The sequence below is a fragment of the Bombyx mandarina genome, chromosome 01 (genome assembly GCF_030267445.1).
Source record: "Bombyx mandarina strain Sakado chromosome 01, ASM3026744v2".
NCBI classification, from domain to species: domain Eukaryota; kingdom Metazoa; phylum Arthropoda; class Insecta; order Lepidoptera; family Bombycidae; genus Bombyx; species Bombyx mandarina.
In genome coordinates, this window is record NC_143208.1 from 1,444,147 (window position 1) to 1,465,882 (window position 21,736).

Sequence of the window (21,736 nt, forward strand, 5' to 3'; positions counted from 1 at the left end):
ACAACTTTTGGAAACTAGATACGTTGTGGGATGTGAATATTGTTTAGCAAACTAACGAACAACAAACGTTGCAACAAGAAACCTTAACTAAACTAGGTACTTCGGGGCGCTGTAAAAACTCGTCGTTGTACTGTAAAAACGGAAATCTTAGAACTCATGTCTCAAGCTGTGTGGGGGCATTTACGTCGTAGATGTCTGTGGGCTGCAGTAACCACTTAACGTTAGGTGGGCCGTGTGCTTATCCACCCACCTAAGTCAATAAATAAAGAATACATCCCAGTTTGTTGGGTAGGGCAACTGATATGCAATACAATGGAGCTTTCAACCTCATGCTAAACGCTAGGAGTAATATCGAAGGTGGACAGTGTTGACCCGTCTATTAGATAAATAAAAAAGAGAGATATTACCACTAAGCTTTGTGAATAGTAAGTTCGCTGAAAGCCCACTCGAGATGAATCCGGTTTAATCTAGATTAAGCAAAGTTGGTAACAGTAGTTAAAAGTAGATTCAGAGCATTTCATAGACGGCATTACAAATTATCTACAGACCTACAGACTCAAAACTCAGAACCGCCGTTAAATAAACGGAGAAGCTCATCTACTTTAGTTAAATGATGTTTTGAATAAACCAATTCTAGATGCTTCGGACATAAAACCTTTGAAAGTCGCAGCTTAATTTTATTTTAAAATATTTAATACTTTGCGTTAGAATTAGCTCTTATTTATATACCTTCATATATTAAGGTGATAAGTTTGATTCTCTTCATTTAAATCTGAAATTCGACGAAAATTAAATGCATTAAGACAATTGTGTAATTTATTTCAATTCTTATAACGAATTTTTTTTTTTCAATGCTTGATCGGGTAAACGTTCTCACCATCACTTGGTGCTAAGTGGTTACGGAACCCTATCGACACCAACAACGTAAATTGCGCCACCCACTTTGGGTCGTAAGTCTCAGAACAACACAACGGCTGTCTCACCCTTGAAACTGGAACGCAATACTGCTTCACGGCAGAAATAGGCAGGGTGGTGGTACCTACCCGTACGGGCTCACAAGACCTCATACGACCAGTAATTACGCAAATTATTATTTTATGGGTTTGATTTTTGTTACACGATGTTATTCCTTCACCGTGGAAGTCAATCGTGAATGATTGTTAAGTACGCGTTTCATTACAAAAATTGGTACCTGCCTGCGGGATCCGAACACCGGCACAGTCGCATCGCTAGATACGAATGCATCGGACGTCTTATCTTTTGAGCCACGACGACTTCAAATGGATTGCGAGGCTATCTGTCAACACATAATTTGTCCATCAACAGCAACAAAAAAGGGCTATATACAAAATTATTGTAACGATCCCTAAGCAGAACTTTCTCCTGTGTTATGTCCGGAAATGCACAAACCGGAATAGAATATGTACACGTCGATTTATTATATATGTATTTTAACTATAATACTGGCTCCTGGGATTCGACTCTGTGATATCATGTTAAGGTCAAAAATGTAGCGAACATCAGAGAAATGTAGAGCAAAGCCAATGTCGAACTATTTTTAAACTCTAACGTTGTATTCTCTTTGTATTATCACTGTAGTTCCCTTACTATCGCCTGATCTTAACTATCTCTCACGGAGGTCAGTTGTAGCTGATACCAAAGCTACTGACTAAAAATAACCGGCAATTCACATCGCCCTGCAAATCGAAAGTAGTGTTCCATATTACTGCACGAAACAGTTTGTAATTTGATATGAATGTTTGATCCAGAATCAGGCTCGATGTAGAGAACCAAATCACACCAATTAGAGACCCACAAAGGACCTTACGTGTATAGTAACCGTTGCAGTGGCGAGATCGTGTGCTCTATAGACAGAAAATAGACAGACGATACAATTACATGGCGGTTTTACAATGACATGTCGTATGTTGGTCCTGTAGAGCATTCGGCTTTCAATGTGTGTATGGTCCGTATCTGATAATTGTCTCGTTCGTAATAATATGAAGCGTGCTCACGAACTCTATCATGTACAAGTTGAAGATCCACCTGGTATCAGGTGAATGACACGTATGGAATATAAATTAAGAAATCAAACGGCTCGTATGTCTTAAAAGTAATAATAATATATAGAGAGGTGAAAGGTTATTTGGTTTAACAATTATCTTTGCAATTAAAGGGTCCGTTTTATTTGGCATTCGAATCAACAGCTCGATGTTTTTAACTGAATTTCAGTAAAGTTTACCCCATTAAAATATCTGAAGATTTTTTTTTAATTGATTTATTGATATTTTTTCCCAAACTGAAATGGCTTTCCTGTAAACTTGCAAAAATGTCACTTAAATCAAATAGGCTTTCACCCCCCGATGTAGTTTGATTGAAAAATCGGTCCTTTGAAATTCAAATAAAATGACGCATGACTAAATCGCAATAATTCTTATCGCACTTCATAAGGCTATTATTGCGAAACGCATGCATTGGAAGCTGCGAATTGCAGCGTCGCGTGCGAGAATTCACATATAAGTTTAAAATTTGAACTACTTTTCGTGAACTACACGAGTATATGTCGACTTCGGAATATCGATAGCTTCGCTTACAAGTTCCAATGGGTAGTCGCTGAGCGATATTACAGTCACGCAGTGTTTATAAAATTTGACGTTTACAATTTTTTTTTCATTTCTCTTTTGTGTAGACAGCGGTTTCTCTTGAAGATTCATTCAGTGAGCACAAAGATCGTTCAGTTAGACAAATAGCGGTTTATGAGTTATTCTCGACTGCAGACGAATGGATTTTATTGAAGGTTGAATAATTCACTGCCCCGCATAACCTCGTTGTCATTATTAAGTTATTTTTTTTATTTTCAAGTTCTAAACGTTTGTTGTATGAAATAAGAATTTTATTACACAAATAATTTTGCGCAAGGCATTGTTGAGATGAGAGTTTTAATATCTGTAAACTGCTTGCGATATCAAGTATATTTGTCGATATGCTTGGACCGAATTTCAGATGCCACAGACGCTACCCATGCGGTGAGGGTAGCTGTATTAGTGAAATGCTATTTTTTTATTTCTTAGATGTGTCGACGAGCTCACAGCCTACCTGGTGTTAAGCGGTTACTGGAGCTCATATACATCTACAACGTAAATGCTCCAACCCACCTTGAGATATAAGTTCTAAGTTCTCAAGTATAGTTGCAACGGCTGCCCCACCCTTCAAACCGAAACGAATTACTGCTTCACGGCAGAAATAGACAGGGTGGTGGTACCTACCCGCGCGAACTCACAAGAGGTCCTACTACCAGTAATTATGAAAATTAAAATTTTGCGGGTTCGATTTTTGTTACACGACGTTATTCCTTCACCGTGGAAGCCAATCATGAACATTTGTTGAGTAGTTATTTCATTAGAAAAATTGTTACCCGCCTGAGATTCGAACACCGGTGCATTGCTAGATATGAATGCACCGGACGTCTTATCTTTTAGGCCACGACGACTTCATAACGTCACGTGTAAGGAGGATTGGCTTTTACAGGCATGCCGCCGGATCGCCAGGATCGCTTGTAGAGGCAGCCTGCTGTTCCAAGACGGTCATAATAGAGTCGTCGGCTATCGTTTCCACCACTGCGTCGCTCGGGTATCCTTAGGGACAACTATGGATGAGTAGTGTTGATCCCGCAATCTCCCCCCCTTACCCGGATTCTATATCCAACAGGGATGGGGTATCGGGTGGAGTTCAGTGGGTGGGCCTTTACTCACCTCTACCTATCTTGACGCGGGAACCTCGTAGGAAGTTATTTTAATTGTCCTTGTTGGTAGTCAAGCATACGTCCCACCTAATGATAAGTGGTTACCATCAACCATGGACGTCAACAATCCCAGGGGCACAGGTAAGTTTCGGCGTCCAGCACGAAAAAAAATGACTTCTTAAAACCATTTTTTCTTCTACGCATGTGCATGCATTATTTTTACAAGTTAATTAAGCATCACTTAAAATAAAAAGTAACAAAATGGTGTTGGTTCATATAAAATAAAAAACTTTTACCAATAATGAAATCTGTTCTCACAGTTTTAAATACTGTATCCTATATTCATCTAAGTTAAGATAGAAACACAAGAAAGGAAAAATAATTAACGAGAGAGCTTATCTCTGATATTATCGTCAATAATATCGAATACCTATTACAAAGTAACAGGTTCAAGTGGAGCATCAACTTATTGTACGTAGGTTCTTTGAGAATATACGTACAATGCAGCCCGAAAGAATTGGACGTTTTCATTAATTTTAAAACCATTATTCGTTAGCGTAAATTTGTAAATTAACTCAAGGATATTTTCGAGGAATGAAGCAGTAATACATTTCGGTTTGAAGGGGGGGACAGCCGTTGGTACTGTAAAAGCCGCGACTCAGAACTCATGTCTCAAATGGGTGGCGGTATTTACGTTGCTGATGTCTACGGGCTCCAGCGATATATTAATACCACATGGGCCGTAAGTTCTTCCACTCCTCTAAGCAATAAAAAAAAATACGCCACCGAAGTTTGCCTCCATGAATGCTATATACTGTATCACTACATAGTATAAAACAAAGTCGCTTTCTTTGTCCCTATGTCCCTATGTATGCTTAAATCTTTAAAACTACGCAATGGATTTTGATGCGGTTTTTTTAATAGATAGAGTGATTAAAGAAGAAGGTTTATATGTATAATAACATCCATTAAATAGTAGAGAAATCAATAATAAATTATAGTTTCCGAAGCGAAGCGAGAGCGGGTTGCTAGTTGAACATAAGATATCTCAGCTGTTAATTCGCTTTGTATAACTACGTTTTTATTGTGATATACAAACCCACGGTCTAACCGATGTTAAATTAAGCTAACATCGATCATTGATTCGTCGAAGTCTCAATTTTATTGCATAAATGATTAACTGTGTTACTTCTACTATTAATTTACTTTTTGTACCAAATAAAAGTTGGTCCGAAACTCGTGATCTGCACTGTACAGAGACTATGAGAGATTTATTCCGCTTTGAAAATTAACATATTTTACGCTAGACGCGTTTTCGCGCGCAACTCCGTTCGTGGGATTACATATTTTCAACTTGTTTAAAGATATTTTTAAAGTTACTTTCACTGTTTTGAATATGGCGTATTTTAGGCCCACAGATGTAAGTGGTCAGGGGTGATATGAATTTTGAATTATTAATTCTCCCTGTGATTGTTCTAAGCATGAATGGTAATACCACTCGTCTATATTTCGCCTAGAGTTCCGGTACAAGTTTACCCCGGATGTATCGTTCACAATTACAGGTGTCATTTCATTATGATAAACATTTTGTGTTTTCTTTTTTCAAGTTATAATTTGATTATCACGATATCCAAAACAATGAAGAAACAACATTCGCTTTCTATACTTTAATTTTGTGAGAGAAATATCTAAACGTGTGAGACAAACCGTGTTCTGGAGAATTAAAAGAGCTATTCAAACATGGTATCTTTTTTTTTATTGCTTAGATGGTTGGACGAGCTCACAGCCCACCTGGTGTGGGTTACTGGAGCCCATAGACATCCACAACGTAAATGCGCCACCCACCTTGAGACATAAGTTCGAAGGTCTTAGTAAAGTTACAACGGCTGTTCCACCCTTCAAACCGAAACGCATTACTGCTTCACGGCAGAAATGGGCAGGGCGATGGTACCCACCCGCGCGGAGTCACAAGAGGTACTTCCACCAGTAAGGTACCACCAGTATCTTGGTATGGAGTAGAACAAAATACAGGCTCAATGCGATACGACTGTACCGATATTCGAATCTGGCAGGGGTAGATACAAATTGTTCAAATGGAATACGTAATTAACTCATGATCACTAATGTCTTCAAAGATAAAGAAATAGCATCGTTTAGTAAAAATTACAAAACCTGAGAATTTTGCAATTTGCTTAATTACTAGTAGCGTCTTGTAGCCACCAGGAGATAGTTACTAATGATGTCTCTGTGAAACAGTAATGCGGTACAGTTAGAAGGGTAGGGCAGCCGTTGTACTATGGAAATTAAAACCCAAAGTAAGTGGCAGTATTTACCTTGTTGATATTAATAGGCCACGGTAGCCTTTTAAAACCGATTAGGCTGTGAGCTCGTCTACCTGTCTAAGCAATAATAAAAAATTAAACGTAAAATTATTGAGAAACGAACAAAAATACAAACCAACAAAAAGCATTCGACAGCGCAGACGGCCCTGTAATCCGATCGCGTGTTCATTTTAAATATTTCCAAAGCACACAACTACGTATCTGCTGCATAACATTATTAAGTCTGGCGTAAAAAATTAGGTACAAACTGTTTGAGGTACATTAATATTGCGAAATTGATTTTTCCTGATACTTTTCACTGGATGAGCTCTGTGCCGTCCATGGATGGAGCTAGCACACGTGAATCCATATATCCAAAATTCCAAATCCAAAATTAGCAGGATGGTACTACCTCTTTGGAAAACTAATAACCAAATACGTTCTCGGTATTTAAAAACTGAAACTATATCGCGGAATGAAAATCTATTTGGTTCAAGAGACTTTTTTGCAAAACTTTAGACTTGTGGACGAGCTCACAGCCCACCTGGTGCTAAGTGGTTACTGGAGCCCATAGACATCTACAGCGTAAATGCGCCACACACCTTGAGATATAGTTCTAAGGTCTCAGTATAGTCACAACGGCTGCCCCACTCTTCAAACCGAAACGCATTACTGCTTCACGGCAGAAATAGGCGGGGCGGTGGTACCTACCCGTGCGGACTCACAAGAGGTCCTACCACCAGTATCCACAAATCTACAAAGAGAGCCATATAAAGTTTAAAATTTGATAAAAATATCATAACAAAAGATCACTTCAGCTATTTTCGTGGGGTAAACTTAACTGAAGTTTAATTAAAAATATCGAATTATTGACCTATAATTACAAAGATAAACATCGCATACTAGCTGACCCGGTAGACTTCGTAGTGCCTCAATCGATAAATAAAATACCTAAACTTTTGCATACAATAAACATAAAATAAACAAAAGGAATTCCTCCGACGGGGGACACACAAAGGAAAAAAACAAAGCTGTTATTTTTATTTAATTCCGAGCATTTTCTTGTTTATCTACTTTTTAAACCTTCTCTGGACTTCCACAAATAATTCAAGACCAAAATTAGCCAAATCGGTCAAGCGCTTCTCGAGTTTTAGCGAGACTAACGACAGCTATTCATTTTTATATATACTAGAGGTCCCGCAGTAGTCGAAATTCGACTATAACTAATTGGAATTGTAAGTTTGTACACTATTGTGATTGTATTTTATACTTCTATAATCACAAATTTCGCCAAGGCTACTCTATAAAAAATATTAATAAAGACAAACAATATTAAAAAATCTATTCTCAATTTGACCACAGACGTCAAGAACAAAAGTTTGACAATAAATAGTTAGCATCCGTGTGTGCGTCAAATACATGATATGTAGTGTGTGTAATGTTTTTTTTACTGATTTAATGTATCTCTTATGCATTATTTAAAAAAAAATTAGCATTATGTACTTATTCTCTATGTTCTCTATAAGTGTAGAAAATTTCATACTCCTCCGTCCGCGCAATTTTCGTAAAAAGGGATACAAAGTTTTTGCTTCACGTATTAATATATAGATAGATAGAATAGATAGATAGATTAAGCGACATTTCGCTCAAACTAAATTACCATTCGATAGGTATGTTACTGAAACAAAAATAATTATTTCAGGGACGCACCGACATCATTTTATGAAGCTTACAATTTTCAGAACTCAATTTGTTCGAGTTTCGGAGTGCTAAGCGCAGGAGAACCGCTACGGAACATCGATGGAGGGAGAATATTTGAACTGTGATTTAAAATAACTCGGGTGCTGGCTGTTAATGCAGTCAAACTATTTAGGATAAAGTTTTTTTTTTTTTTATTGCTTAGATGGGTGGACGAGCTCACAGCCCACCTGGTGTTAAGTGGTTACTAGAGCCCATAGACATCCACAACGTAAATGCGCCACCCACCTTGAGATACAAGTTCTAAGGTCTCAAGTATAGTTACAACGGCTGCCTCACCCTTCAAACCGAAACGCATTACTGCTTCACGGCAGAAATAGGCAGGGTGGTGGTACCCACCCGCGCGGACTCACAAGAGGTCCTACCACCAGTAATTACGCAAATTATAATTTTGCGGGTTAATTAATAAATTATAATTATATAAGATCCCGTATTCAAGCTACGATTGTAGTTATTGAGCGAATTAGATATTTATATGTATAACTAATATTTCTATATATAAAAATGAATTTCTGTTCGCTAGTCTCGCTAAAACTCGAGAACGGCTGAATCGATTTGGCTAATTTTGGTCTTGAATTATTTACGGCTGAATCGATTTGGCTAATTTTGGTCTTGAATTATTTGTGGAAGTCCAGAGAAGGTTTAAAAGCTAGGTAAATATGAAAAAATCTCGATATTAAATAAAAATAACAATTTTGTTTTTCCTTTGATGCGTCCCCCGTCGGACGGATTCCTTTTATTTGTTTTAAGTTTATTTTATACAAAAGTTATCGATTGAGGCACTACAAAGTCTGCCGGGTCAGCTAGTATTAGATATAATTAGATATGTCTAGATCGTGTGATCGAAATCAAACCAACAAAAACTGAAAGTAGCGTAATGATTAGCGACAGGGCATCATGTGGACCCTAAAAATCAGGTACCCGCCGGCATTAATGCCGCAAAGCAATAATGCGGTTCGATTTGAAAGATGGGACAGCAGAAACTTTAACCTCACGTCTCAAGGTGCATGTCTTCACGTTGATATTTATGGGATTCAATGACCTCTCAGCGCCAGGTTGCTAGTAGTATAGTAGTATATTGTTAGTGTAGTAGTATACTAGTAGAATAGTAGTCTTAGTAATAGTAATAGTCACAGTTGTAGTAGTAGCAGCTGCAGCAGCAGCAGCAGCAGCAGCAGCAGTAGTAGTAGTAGTAGTAGTGGTAGTAGTAGTAGCAGCAGTAGTGGTAGTGGTAGTAGTGGTAGTAGTAGTGGTAGTAGTAGTAGTGGTAGTAGTAGTAGTGGTAGTAGTAGTGGTGGTAGTAGTGGTAATGGTAGTGGTAGTGGTAGTAGTAGTAGTAGTAGTAGTAGTAGTAGAAGTAGTCGTGGTAGTAATATAAAAGCAGTAGTATATTATATAGTCAGTATATCGTGAATGGCGGAACGAGTTAAATTATGCAATATAGTGGAACATTTTACTCCTGGCTCTCGAACCAAGAGGGAGTTTTTAAGCCTGAAATATTCATAGACAAGTGAAGTAAATAAGGCCGCAATTCAATTAACGCTTGCTTGTTGTATCCGAAATTGTTTTCTAATCCACTTGCATATTGATTTTGATGAGATGAGATTTGTAGTTTGGAACGAGCTGTATTTTACCTTCAGCTGCTTGTTTATGAGACATCAAATAATGGAATTACTGTCATACACAAAGAGACATAGAATCGAAGTCTGAATTTTTTTTCTTATACTAGCTGACCCGGCAAACTTCGTGGCGCCACAATCGATAAGTAAAAGACCTAAACTTTTGTATAAAATAAACTTAAAACAAACAAAAGGAATCTGTCCGACGGGGGACACATCAAAGGAAAAACAAAATTGTTATTTTTATTTAATTCCGGGCATTTTCATATTTATCTACCTTTTAAACCTTTTCTGGACTTCTACAAATAATTTAAGACCAAAATAAGCCAAATCGGTTTAGCCGTTCTCGAGTTTTAGCGAGTCTAACGAACAGCAATTATTTTTTATATTATTATATATAGATAACAAACAAACAGACTTGCACGTTCAGAACAGACGACAGACGTTAAGAAATGAAATGAAACCCACGCCGCGCTTCGGGAGCCCCTACCTCCCACGCCGCGCTTCGAGAGCCCCTACCTTATTTCTAATTTGAAGTCGATTAAAACTTATGTTTTCCGTTCCTAGCCGTCCGTAAGCTCCTCTAACGAACTCTCAACATGAAACATTCCAGGAAATGCGGAATAAAATATTTAAGTAAGTATCGAGAGCTTAGTCGACGACTCAAAGGATATTCCGTGTGCAGTTTATTTTTTATTTTTATGCGTTACAAAATTTAAAAGTTCACGATAAACTGAATAGCTTTGAAGGAACGATTAAAACTCACCTTAGTATTCCGACTGCTTTCTATTTTTTCACGCTGTAAAACTTTTAAGCTCCGCTCTCCCGTCATATTTTTGTGTCTCGTTTTGTTTTGACGACAAACGAATGAATTTTTCAAACTCGATTTTAATTATTATGAAATAAGTTAGTAAAAATCAAGTCATATATTTGAGGTCTACATTGGCGACTTTAAATGTAAATTAATGCAGACAAATCGTTATTGCGTCGAGGCGTGTTTTTATAAAGATGATATTAATCCCTATCCAAATAAATACTTTATTCACTACAAGTATTTAATTTTAAAGAAATTTACCCACACTTGATTTTAATGAGTGTCTCGCTATGAGTATTTTAATGAGTATGAGAAGATATCGCAATTTTAAAATAACATCGCAGCAAAATAATGATCAAGTGCGTAATATTGATGTACAAGGCGCCGGCCGGTGCGCGACGGCACAGAATAAGAACAATAACAAGAAACACCCAAATGACTTCAAGATAGGTTTTGAAAATTATAGATTTTTGTGGATTTCTCCAGGATCCCATCATCAGATCTTGATGATTACGGGACAATTCGGGAAGTCTACCCTTTCGAACAAAAAATTGAAAAGAGAATTAATTATCAGAATCAGTTCAAGCATTCTCGAGAAAGCGGTGAACGTACATATATAAATAAAGGTGGTCGAATTGATATTGAGACATAAATTGGCTGAGGCTGATGACGAGGACCACATGTTGAAATTCAAAAACATAATGTGTCTATTCTTTCAGTGCTAGAGTCTCAAAGCAATGATATTATGAAGGCGGCACCTATCTGTCTACCTACTACTGCATCTTCACAAGTTTCTAGAGAAGACAAAATTAAAATCAAAATTTTTAGTGATGAGCTGGGGAAACAGATGGGTGTGGCATTACATGACCTTTGTTTTGGACAACATGTGATTAATTACTGTATGCCAGGTGCTAATCCAGCACAAATATTTGATAAGATTTTAAATACCACACATTGTCTAAACACAGTCATAATAATTATGTTAGGGAGGAGAGAAAACGTTAACCAAAAACAAATTTTGCATTATGTTGAACAAGTTAATATGTTAAATATTAAAAAAAATATTATGTTCACCTTTCCTTACTTGCAGGACTTGTCGACAGAAAACAAAATTAGATTTAATATTAATAATGCAATTTATAATGCTTTTGATAATAATAACTGCATCTTGACATCCAAAAAATATGCATTTAAATTAATAGACATAAATAATATAATAAAATGTCGATATTTAAGGACATCAAAAAATGACATATTTAAATTAACTAATAAAAATTTTAGACAAGTAGCAACATCGCTACAGTATTTTATACACAATTTCCTAGCTATAAATTTAGCTAAAAAAATACCTGCTTCTATTGAGCAGAAAAAAAATATGACATGTTTTAAGACTTTGGAATCTGCTTCCAATTTAAATTAATTAGTAAGACAAAGGAGTCACACTCTTGCAATTACAATTCTATTAATACAACAACTAGATTATACCCATCAAAAGACGTTAACGTTTCAATTATTAACATATTCAATTTGGTGCATCAAAATTTACAAGGGATGATGGGTAAAGAGCTAGAAATTGAAATGTTTTTAAATATGCATAATATTAATGTATTCTGTGTCACTGAGCACTGGTTTAGAAACTATGAATTATTGTTTAATTTTAATGATCACCAGTTGTCAAGTTCCTTCTGCAGAGAGAACACTATTCGCGGTGGCTCACTGATTCTCGTTAGTAAATGTTTGAAATGTAAGGAACGAAAGGATGTAGTGGCCCTCTCTGTTGAGAGAATTATTGAAATTTCCTGTGTTGAGCTTGAGCACCTCATTGTTGTCTGCGTCTACAGACCTCCTGATGCGTTATATGATTCTTTTGAAAATATTTTGGAAAATGTATTGCTAAAGCTTTCTGTCTCTAATAAACAAATTTTTGTATGTGGTGATTTTAATATTAATCTTTTAGAAAACACAAATGCCACTATTAGATTCAGAACACTGTTAAAGTCATATAACCTCCCAAACTTATTTTTAGAGCCTACTAGGACAACAACCACATCGGCAACATGTTTAGATAACACATTTACAAATGTAACACCGATTAACAAAAAAATTATTAATCAGTTAACATCAGACCATAGTGGACAATTTGTGTCTTTTGAATATAATATGAATTCTAAAGATAAAAATACTCTTGTGATTGTTCCTATTAATAAAAAACGAATTGAGAAGTTTAGAAATAATATTAAGCAAGAACATTCAGAAATTATTTATAACAAAAACCCAAATTTGTCATACCAGAATATGTTTGAGAGAATTAATTTGGTCTTTACTGATGTATTTATTCCTAAAACTGTAACATTAAAAAACAAAACAGTGTTCAGCGAGTGGGCCACCACCGGAGTGTACAAAAGTAGAAAAAGTTATATGATCTGTACTCTGAAAAAGCTTATAATAATGATGAAACATTTCATCAATATGTCAGGAACTAATCAAAACTATTTAGAAAAGTTTGTTTAGCGGCAAAATCTTTACATTTAAGTGATTTAATAAAAAATGCCCCTGACAAGATAAAGATGACTTGGAACATCATTGGTAGAGAAAGTGGAAAAGTCAGAAATAGCCACCAAGAATTCTCATTAAAAATAGATGATAAATTGGTAACTAGTCATGAAGATGTGGCTAATGCTTTTGAAAAGTTTTTCTACCGTCATTTACTATAGAAGAGCCCTGCATTGCGTCCCGCTCGATCCTCCCGCGCTCGCTAATATCGAAGCATCAGTGTGCCGAATCTCACTGACGGGACACGCGCCGATCGTTATCGCGTCCGTTTATCTTCCACCGGATAAGATCGTTCTAAGCAGTGATATCGAGGCGCTGCTCGGCATGGGGAGCTCTGTCATTCTGGCGGGCGACCTAAATTGTAAACACATCAGGTGGAACTCACACACCACAACCCCGAATGGCAGGCGGCTTGACGCGTTAGTCGATGATCTCGCCTTCGATATCGTCGCTCCGCTAACACCGACTCACTACCCGCTAAATATCGCGCATCGCCCGGATATACTCGACATAGCGTTATTAAAAAACGTAACTCTGAGCTTACACTCGATCGAAGTAGTTTCAGAGTTAGATTCAGACCACCGTCCCGTCGTTATGAAGCTCGGTCGCGCTCCCGACTCCGTTCCCGTCACGAGGACTGTGGTGGATTGGCACACGCTGGGCATCAGCCTGGCTGAATCTGATCCACCATCGCTCCCGTTTAACCCGGACTCTACCCCGTCTCCTCAGGATACCGCTGAAGCCATAGACATTTTAACGTCACACATCACCTCAACATTAGATAGATCATCGAAACAAGTTGTAGCGGAGGACTTCCTTCACCGCTTCAAATTGTCCAATGATATTAGGGAACTCCTTAGAGCTAAGAACGCCTCGATACGCGCCTACGACAGGTATCCTACGGCGGAAAATCGTATTCGAATGCGTGCCCTACAACTCGACGTAAAGTCTCGCATCGCCGAAGTCCGAGATGCCAGATGGTCTGATTTCTTAGAAGGACTCGCGCCCTCCCAAAGGTCTTACTACCGCTTAGCTCGTACTCTCAAATCGGATACGGTAGTAACTATGCCCCCCCTCGTAGGCCCCTCAGGCCGACTCGCGGCGTTTGATGATGACGAAAAAGCAGAGTTGCTGGCCGATACATTGCAAACCCAGTGCACGCCCAGCACTCAATCCGTGGACCCTGTTCATGTAGAATTAGTAGACAGTGAGGTAGAACGCAGAGTCTCCTTGCCACCCTCGGATGCGTTACCACCCGTCACCCCGATGGAAGTTAAAGACTTGATCAAAGACCTACGTCCTCGCAAGGCTCCCGGTTCCGACGGTATATCCAACCGCGTTATTAAACTTCTACCCGTCCAACTCATCGTGATGTTGGCATCTATTTTCAATGCCGCTATGGCGAACTGTATCTTTCCCGCGGTGTGGAAAGAAGCGGACGTTATCGGCATACATAAACCCGGTAAACCAAAAAATCATCCGACGAGCTACCGCCCGATTAGCCTCCTCATGTCTCTAGGCAAACTGTATGAGCGTCTGCTCTACAAACGCCTCAGAGACTTCGTCTCATCCAAGGGCATTCTCATCGATGAACAATTCGGATTCCGTACAAATCACTCATGCGTTCAACAGGTGCACCGCCTCACGGAGCACATTCTTGTGGGGCTTAATCGACCAAAACCGTTATACACGGGAGCTCTCTTCTTCTACGTCGCAAAAGCGTTCGACAAAGTCTGGCACAACGGTTTGATTTTCAAACTATTCAATATGGGTGTGCCGGATAGTCTCGTGCTCATCATACGGGACTTCTTGTCGAACCGCTCTTTTCGATATCGAGTCGAGGGAACCCGCTCCTCCCCACGACCTCTCACAGCTGGAGTCCCGCAAGGCTCTGTCCTCTCACCCCTCCTATTTAGCTTATTCGTTAACGATATTCCCCGGTCGCCGCCGACCCATTTAGCTTTATTCGCCGACGACACGACTGTTTACTATTCCAGTAGAAACAAGTCCCTAATCGCGAAGAAGCTTCAGAGCGCAGCCCTAGCCCTAGGACAATGGTTCCGAAAATGGCGCATAGACATCAACCCAGCGAAAAGTACTGCGGTGCTATTTCAGAGGGGAAGCCCCACACGGATTTCCTCCCGTATTAGGAGGAGGAATCTCACACCCCCGATTACTCTCTTTAGTCAATCCATACCCTGGGCCAGGAAGGTCAAGTACCTGGGCGTTACCCTGGATGCATCGATGACATTCCGCCCGCATATAAAATCAGTCCGTGACCGTGCCGCGTTTATTCTCGGTAGACTCTACCCCATGATCTGTAAGCGGAGTAAAATGTCCCTTCGGAACAAGGTGACACTTTACAAAACTTGCATAAGGCCCGTCATGACTTACGCGAGTGTGGTGTTCGCTCACGCGGCCCGCACACACATAGACACCCTTCAATCTCTACAATCCCGCTTTTGCAGGTTAGCCGTCGGAGCTCCGTGGTTTGTGAGGAACGTTGACCTACACGACGACCTGGGCCTCGAATCTATACAGAAATACATGAAATCAGCGTCGGAACGGTACTTCGATAAGGCTATGCATCATGATAATCGCCTTATCGTAGCCGCCGCTGACTACTCCCCGAATCCTGATCATGCAGGAGCCAGTCACCGTCGACGCCCTAGACATGTCCTTACGGATCCATCAGATCCAATAACCTTTACACTAGACGCCTTCAGCTCTAGGAGCAGGCTTAGGGACCTCGGTAACCGTACTCGTCGAACTCGACAAAGAGTTCGCCGTGCAACCTAACCCATGAATCAGCTCGCTGAGTTTCTCGCCGGATCTTCTCAGCGGGTCGCGATTCCAATCCGGTAGTAGATTCATTCGCGAAGCAGCTACTCTTGAGTTGTTAGGTCTCCTTCGGAGGCGCTCGGGCAGCTGTTAGCAAATCCCACCCCTCCTGGCTGAGCCTTTGCTCGCCCACCTGTCCTGGTGAAACTGGAAAGGCCTCCGGGCCACCAGTAATCCTGCAATCATAAAAAAAAAAAAAAGTTTTTCTCTGACATTCCAGTTTCAACTACCACTTCTCTAAATTCATCCCCCACAGCAGCTGAAATATTATTGCATAACCATGTCGACAAATGTAATGAAATTTTTAAATTTAAGGAAATTAATTCAAGCAATATAATAAAAAGTTTTAATAGCCTTAATGTAAAAAATACAGTTGACTTGTGGGGAATATCAGTAAAGGTTTTGAAGTCTGTAATAGACATTATTGCTCCTCATCTTGCTAGTATTTTTAATGATTGTATTAGGTGTGGTGTATTTCCTGACTTAATGAAACATAGTAAAGTGATACCTCTTTTTAAATCTGGTAGTACTGATGACCCCTCTAACTATAGACCTATTTCAGTACTCCCTACGTTGAGTAAAATCTTTGAAAAAATTATTTTGACACAACTTTTAGAACATTTTAATTCAAATAACCTGCTTCATAATAAACAATTCGGGTTTACCAGGAGTCGCTCTACAACTGATGCAGGTGCTTATCTAGTCAAAAATATTTTTAAATCTTGGGAGGAATCGCATGATTGTCTTGGAATTTTCTGTGACTTGTCCAAAGCATTTGACTATGTTGAACATGAAACATTGGTGAGGAAACTATATCACTATGGTATTAGGGATGGTGCATTGGAACTTATTACTTCCTATTTATCAGGAAGGATACAAACAGTAGATGTGAAAGGTAATAGATCTTCAGGCACCTTGTTGAAAATGGGTGTACCTCAGGGTTCCATTTTGGGTCCTTTTTTATTTCTAATATATATAAACGATTTACCTAGTTTTATTGAGTCCCGACACGAGGTCGTATTATTCGCAGATGATACATCTTTATTATTTAAAATTAAACGACAATTACAAGTCTATGACGAAGTGAATGATGCGATTTCGTGTGTGGTTCATTGGTTCCGTATCAATAACCTATTATTGAATAGTACGAAAACTAAATGTATTAAATTTACTTTAAAATGTATTAAACCATCTTTAAATGTGAGACAAGTGGAGAGTGATGTAATTGTTTCTGAGGAATCATTGGAGCTTGTTGAGTCAACCGTATTTCTTGGTATAACAGTGGACTCCAAACTGCAATGGGGACCTCATATTCATAAATTGGCGAGTAAGCTCAGTTCTGCAGCATACGCAGTAAAAAAAATTAGAATGTTAACAAACGCGGACACGGCTCGTTTAGTTTACTTTAGTTACTTCCACAGTGTCATTTCCTATGGCATTTTGCTATGGGGCAATGCGGCCGATGTAGAAATGATATTTATTCTGCAGAAAAGAGCTATACGTGCTATTTATAACATGCACTCAAGGGAATCCCTGAGGGAGAAATTTAAAGAAATTAAAGTTCTCACTATGCCATCCCAGTACATTTTTGAAAATTTGATGTATGTTCGTAAACATATTGAGGAGTTTCCTAAACAGTCGGACATACATAATAGAAATACTAGGAACAAACACAAGCTTATTGTGCCGATGAGTAGGTTACATAAGATACGAAATTCATTCGGGTGTTTGTCTCTGCGCCTGCACAACAAAATCCCACAAGATGTTCAGAACCTACATATACATAGGTTTAAGAAAACTATTAAAGAACATCTGTGCAATAAAGCTTACTATAAAGTCAATGATTATCTAGAAGATTGCACAAAGTGGGAATGAGTTGCTCGCTCCAGGCATTTCAATATCGTAGTAATTGTTACGTTATATTACTCATTGTAAAAAAATCATATTTAAAAAAAAAATCTAATATTAAAAAATAAATAAATAATAATTTCATATGTAAAAAAAAAAGACATGCCCGCTGAGTTTATTGCCAATTCTTCTCAGGACGGAGGCTAGTTCTTGTGAATTGGCGGTAGTTTTTTTTGACGTTCAACAAGTATGTACTTTCATTTATGTTGAATAAAAATTTTTGATTTCATTTGATTTGATTTGATTTGATTTGATAGCCTCCTCTTTTGAAATCGGTTAAAAAGCGTGATTTTGCTACCATAAATAGCTCCTTAACATTCTATTATTCAAAAATATTTTCACTTTCTACGTAAATGAAGTCGCGGGCAAAAGCTAGTTATGTATAAATAAAATAACATGTTCAAATATAAATTATTATTATAAAGCTAAAATTTATAAGTTTCTGTAAATTGTCTACGTAATAACTCTTTAAGCTCTCACGTGTTGGTACCACCATCCTGCTTGTATCTGCGCGAAGCCGCTGGACTTCTTGCTTGAAGGTGGAGCGGTCGTTATGTTATACAATTACGACTTTAAGGACCGTCTTAAGGTCGGTGACGGAGTTAATAATGCTGTAGATTCCAGTGACCACATAGCTCGCTCACCCACCAATGCTATAAATTACCGAATTATATTATGTTTATTTAAGGCATTCTCTATCAGTCAACCAAAGGTAGTGCAGAGTGAATAGTGGTAGGTGCAATGAAATTTATATTAAATATATATAATATACACATACATATATACCCAATGACATATACATACATACATACATACATACATATAATAGTTTACACAGTATTAAAGGGAATATATTAATAAATTCCCTTAACAAATAACTTCATCTTAATAAATTCATGACGATTCCGCTAACTTTAACGCTAGCTATTATATGATTCAGTTAAAAGAAAAAAAACTGTGCATTCAAATTAAAACGCAATGCAAATTTCGAACTTCGATTGCTCGAAACATTGATAACACTTTAATCCTACACTCAAACGGATCGCATATGGAATGTTTGCATTATTGATGAATGCGTGTTACGGGAACGGTCGCTCCCGTAGTTATTACGTGAGCGTCGAAATAAACTAAATACACAAAGTGACGATCAAGTTCACAAACATAATATTAAATTCACAATTTAAAAAAAATCGGTTGTCTCTAAAGTCGGTTTACTGACGATAGTTGAACGTGACAACGTCATAAAAAAATACTGATGGAATGGCTTCATTTTTCAAAAGAAAATTTTATTTGATGATGATAGATATTTTGTATTGATATAGAGAAGGAAGTAAATGGAAATCACTATTGAATTGATCAAGTTACATTTATTTGTACGCATAAATACAATTATGTCATATTTTTTTTACAAGTATGAATGTGCTTTGAATTGTATTATTGTATAGCAGCTGTCCACGCAGATGCATTGCCTCAGAGCGAGGTAACGCCGCATGAGTCCTGTTTTTTCGAGCGTGCAGCCGGCTCCATCGAATTAAAAGACGTTGTCACGTCAAAAAGGATTGAACATAAATGTCATATATTCCATTCTATTTTTTAAATATCTTTCACAAACATACAAACTTGTTGCACAGAATACAATATAGTACGCGGGAACGATTGGCAAGGCTGCAAAATGCCTTTTGAGTTTTCTTGAAAAAAAGACATACCCCAAAACTTACTTCATCGTCTATGTGCAAATAAGTGTCAATCAATAACTTAAAAACAAATACTAGAGGCCCCAAACTACGTTGCACTACCCTAAAAAAACCTATTACCTGTGTGCAGCGCCGCCTACCGGGTCCAACAGTAATTTTTAACCATCCAAAAAGCTCATACAAATATCTTTAAAATCCGTCCAGCCGTTTAGATGGATTTCTATGATAAACACGTTCAGAACAATCAAATAGATTTCAATGTTTGTATAGGTTTCATACTTCAGTGATCCATATGTGATAAAACTTGGTATAGTTTTAGCTGACATTTCACGAAAGGTATCTTATAGTATAATTAGTGTCAGATAGGTGGTGCGCGAGTACTTTTAAGACTCATATTTATCATCACATCCAAATCAGTGTGTGCTTAGTGCGAGTTTTTTAACTTGTCGATCGCGTAGAAGTTAACTCAATTTTGTATGTAGTTGGAACAGCGCCCCTAGCGACAAACTTAGGGGTACGGTGTCAACTCCATACGTATTTGAGTTAACTTTAACGCGATCGATAAGTTAAAGAAGTCGCACTAAGCACACAGATGCTTCGCAAGCTCGTTTGCCTACAAGAGCATTATAAAAGTCATAATGCAGCGTGATCGAGTTATCCAATAAATTAAAATGTTCAAATTCAAATCTCAATGCGATAATAGATATTTAATGTATATTCACTAAAAAAAAAACGTTTGAATAGAGTGAACGTAATTTTATTGTTAACATGTTCAATCACAAAATAAGTGATAAATCTTTTCTAAACGTAAATTGAGATTGGACAAAATCTTTTTCAACGTGTTTGCTTTATAACAGACAAATTCGTCAAGTTATCGTTTGGTTGTCGTGGTCTAGACGATAAGATGCTTAAGGAAACCGTTGGGGTATTACGACTGAGCCGGTGTTCGATTCTCGGTAGGAAAATAATATTTCTAAGGAAGAACATAATTTTTAATGTTAAATATGTATTTCCTGTGAACATGAACCACAATATGATGGAATATCATCGTGTAATAAAAATGAAAACCGAACGAGATATACGTGACTAGCGTTATGAAGTATTACAACTATTCTCCATCTATTGTTGCCACGAAACAGTAATAAATGTTTTAAGTGTTAGTGTTCAATCGTTACAAAATTTGAGAATTCGATATAGTCTCAAAATGTATCGCGTACGTTATATTTTCCATAGTATTCCATATATTAACAACGACATAATTAGCACATGAACTTAAATATGCAAACGAAACAATTTGCAATTTTGGTCATCAACAAATAACTACCGCCATTTTCCTGTGTAGCATACTTAAAATTACGGCATTAGTTCATCATGGCTTCCATGTTAGAGTTAAACAAAATACCGGCGTAGCATTAGCGGGCATACCTTTTCGGATTCAACGCTAATCGCGGAATACTTAGCGTTAAACTCTATGCTGTGCAACCAAAATACATGTTTCAAATCATTAACTCAAATTTTGGACGTGCGTATTAAATAAAACAGAAGACTAATAGGGATGTACCCTAAAAACAAATGAAAAATGAGATGAGTATAGATGCGACATTTATAATTTTAAAGAAAATGTATTGAAAATATTTGGTTGACAACGCATACCTGGTCAGTAATAGCAGTGACGTCATAGCTTTATGCGTATTGTTTTTAATCATTTACAGATTCAAAAACGAGACTTAATTTTTTTTTGTAATTCTGGAATAAAAAAAGTGTTTCATATTTTTTTTATAATTCCCAGATTAATTCTATGGTATTAATAATTTAGTTTTTTTTTATTGCCCTTGTAGGCAAACGAGCTTACGGCCCACCTGATGGTGAGTGGTTACCGTCGCCCATGGACTTCAGCAATGCCAGGGGCAGAGTCAAGCCGCTGCCTACCGTTTAATACTCTCCACAAGCCTCTTTTAAAGAAGGACATGTCATAGCGCTCAGAAAACACCGTGGAGGGGAGCTCATTCCATAGCCGGATGGTACGTGGCAAAAAATACCTCTGGAAACGCACTGTGGATGACCGCAGTGGCTCCAGGTAGTACGGATGAACTCTACTGCGGTGGCGGGCGGTGCGATGGTAAAAACGAGATGTCGGTATCATCTCGAACAATTCCTCAGTTCAGCTAATCTTTTAGATAAACAATTTTGTCTCAATTATATCTTAATGTTGAATGCCCGCCACTATACTGTTTACTAACTAACACTAACATCCCGTTCCCAGTTAATATCAACTATATCTTAACGTTCCCTAATCCTAAAGTTGTAAATGCATTAGCTTGTTTTATTTCCAGCAATAACATTAAACTGTAAAAATATTTACAAATTGTTCTCCCGTTCTCATTATTCTCGTCTACTATCAACTATCTATATCGTTGATATTCTATCTACCTCATTTTGTCGAAGTGCTCAGCTTATTCGGCTATTACTCCTTTTTGAAATATGGG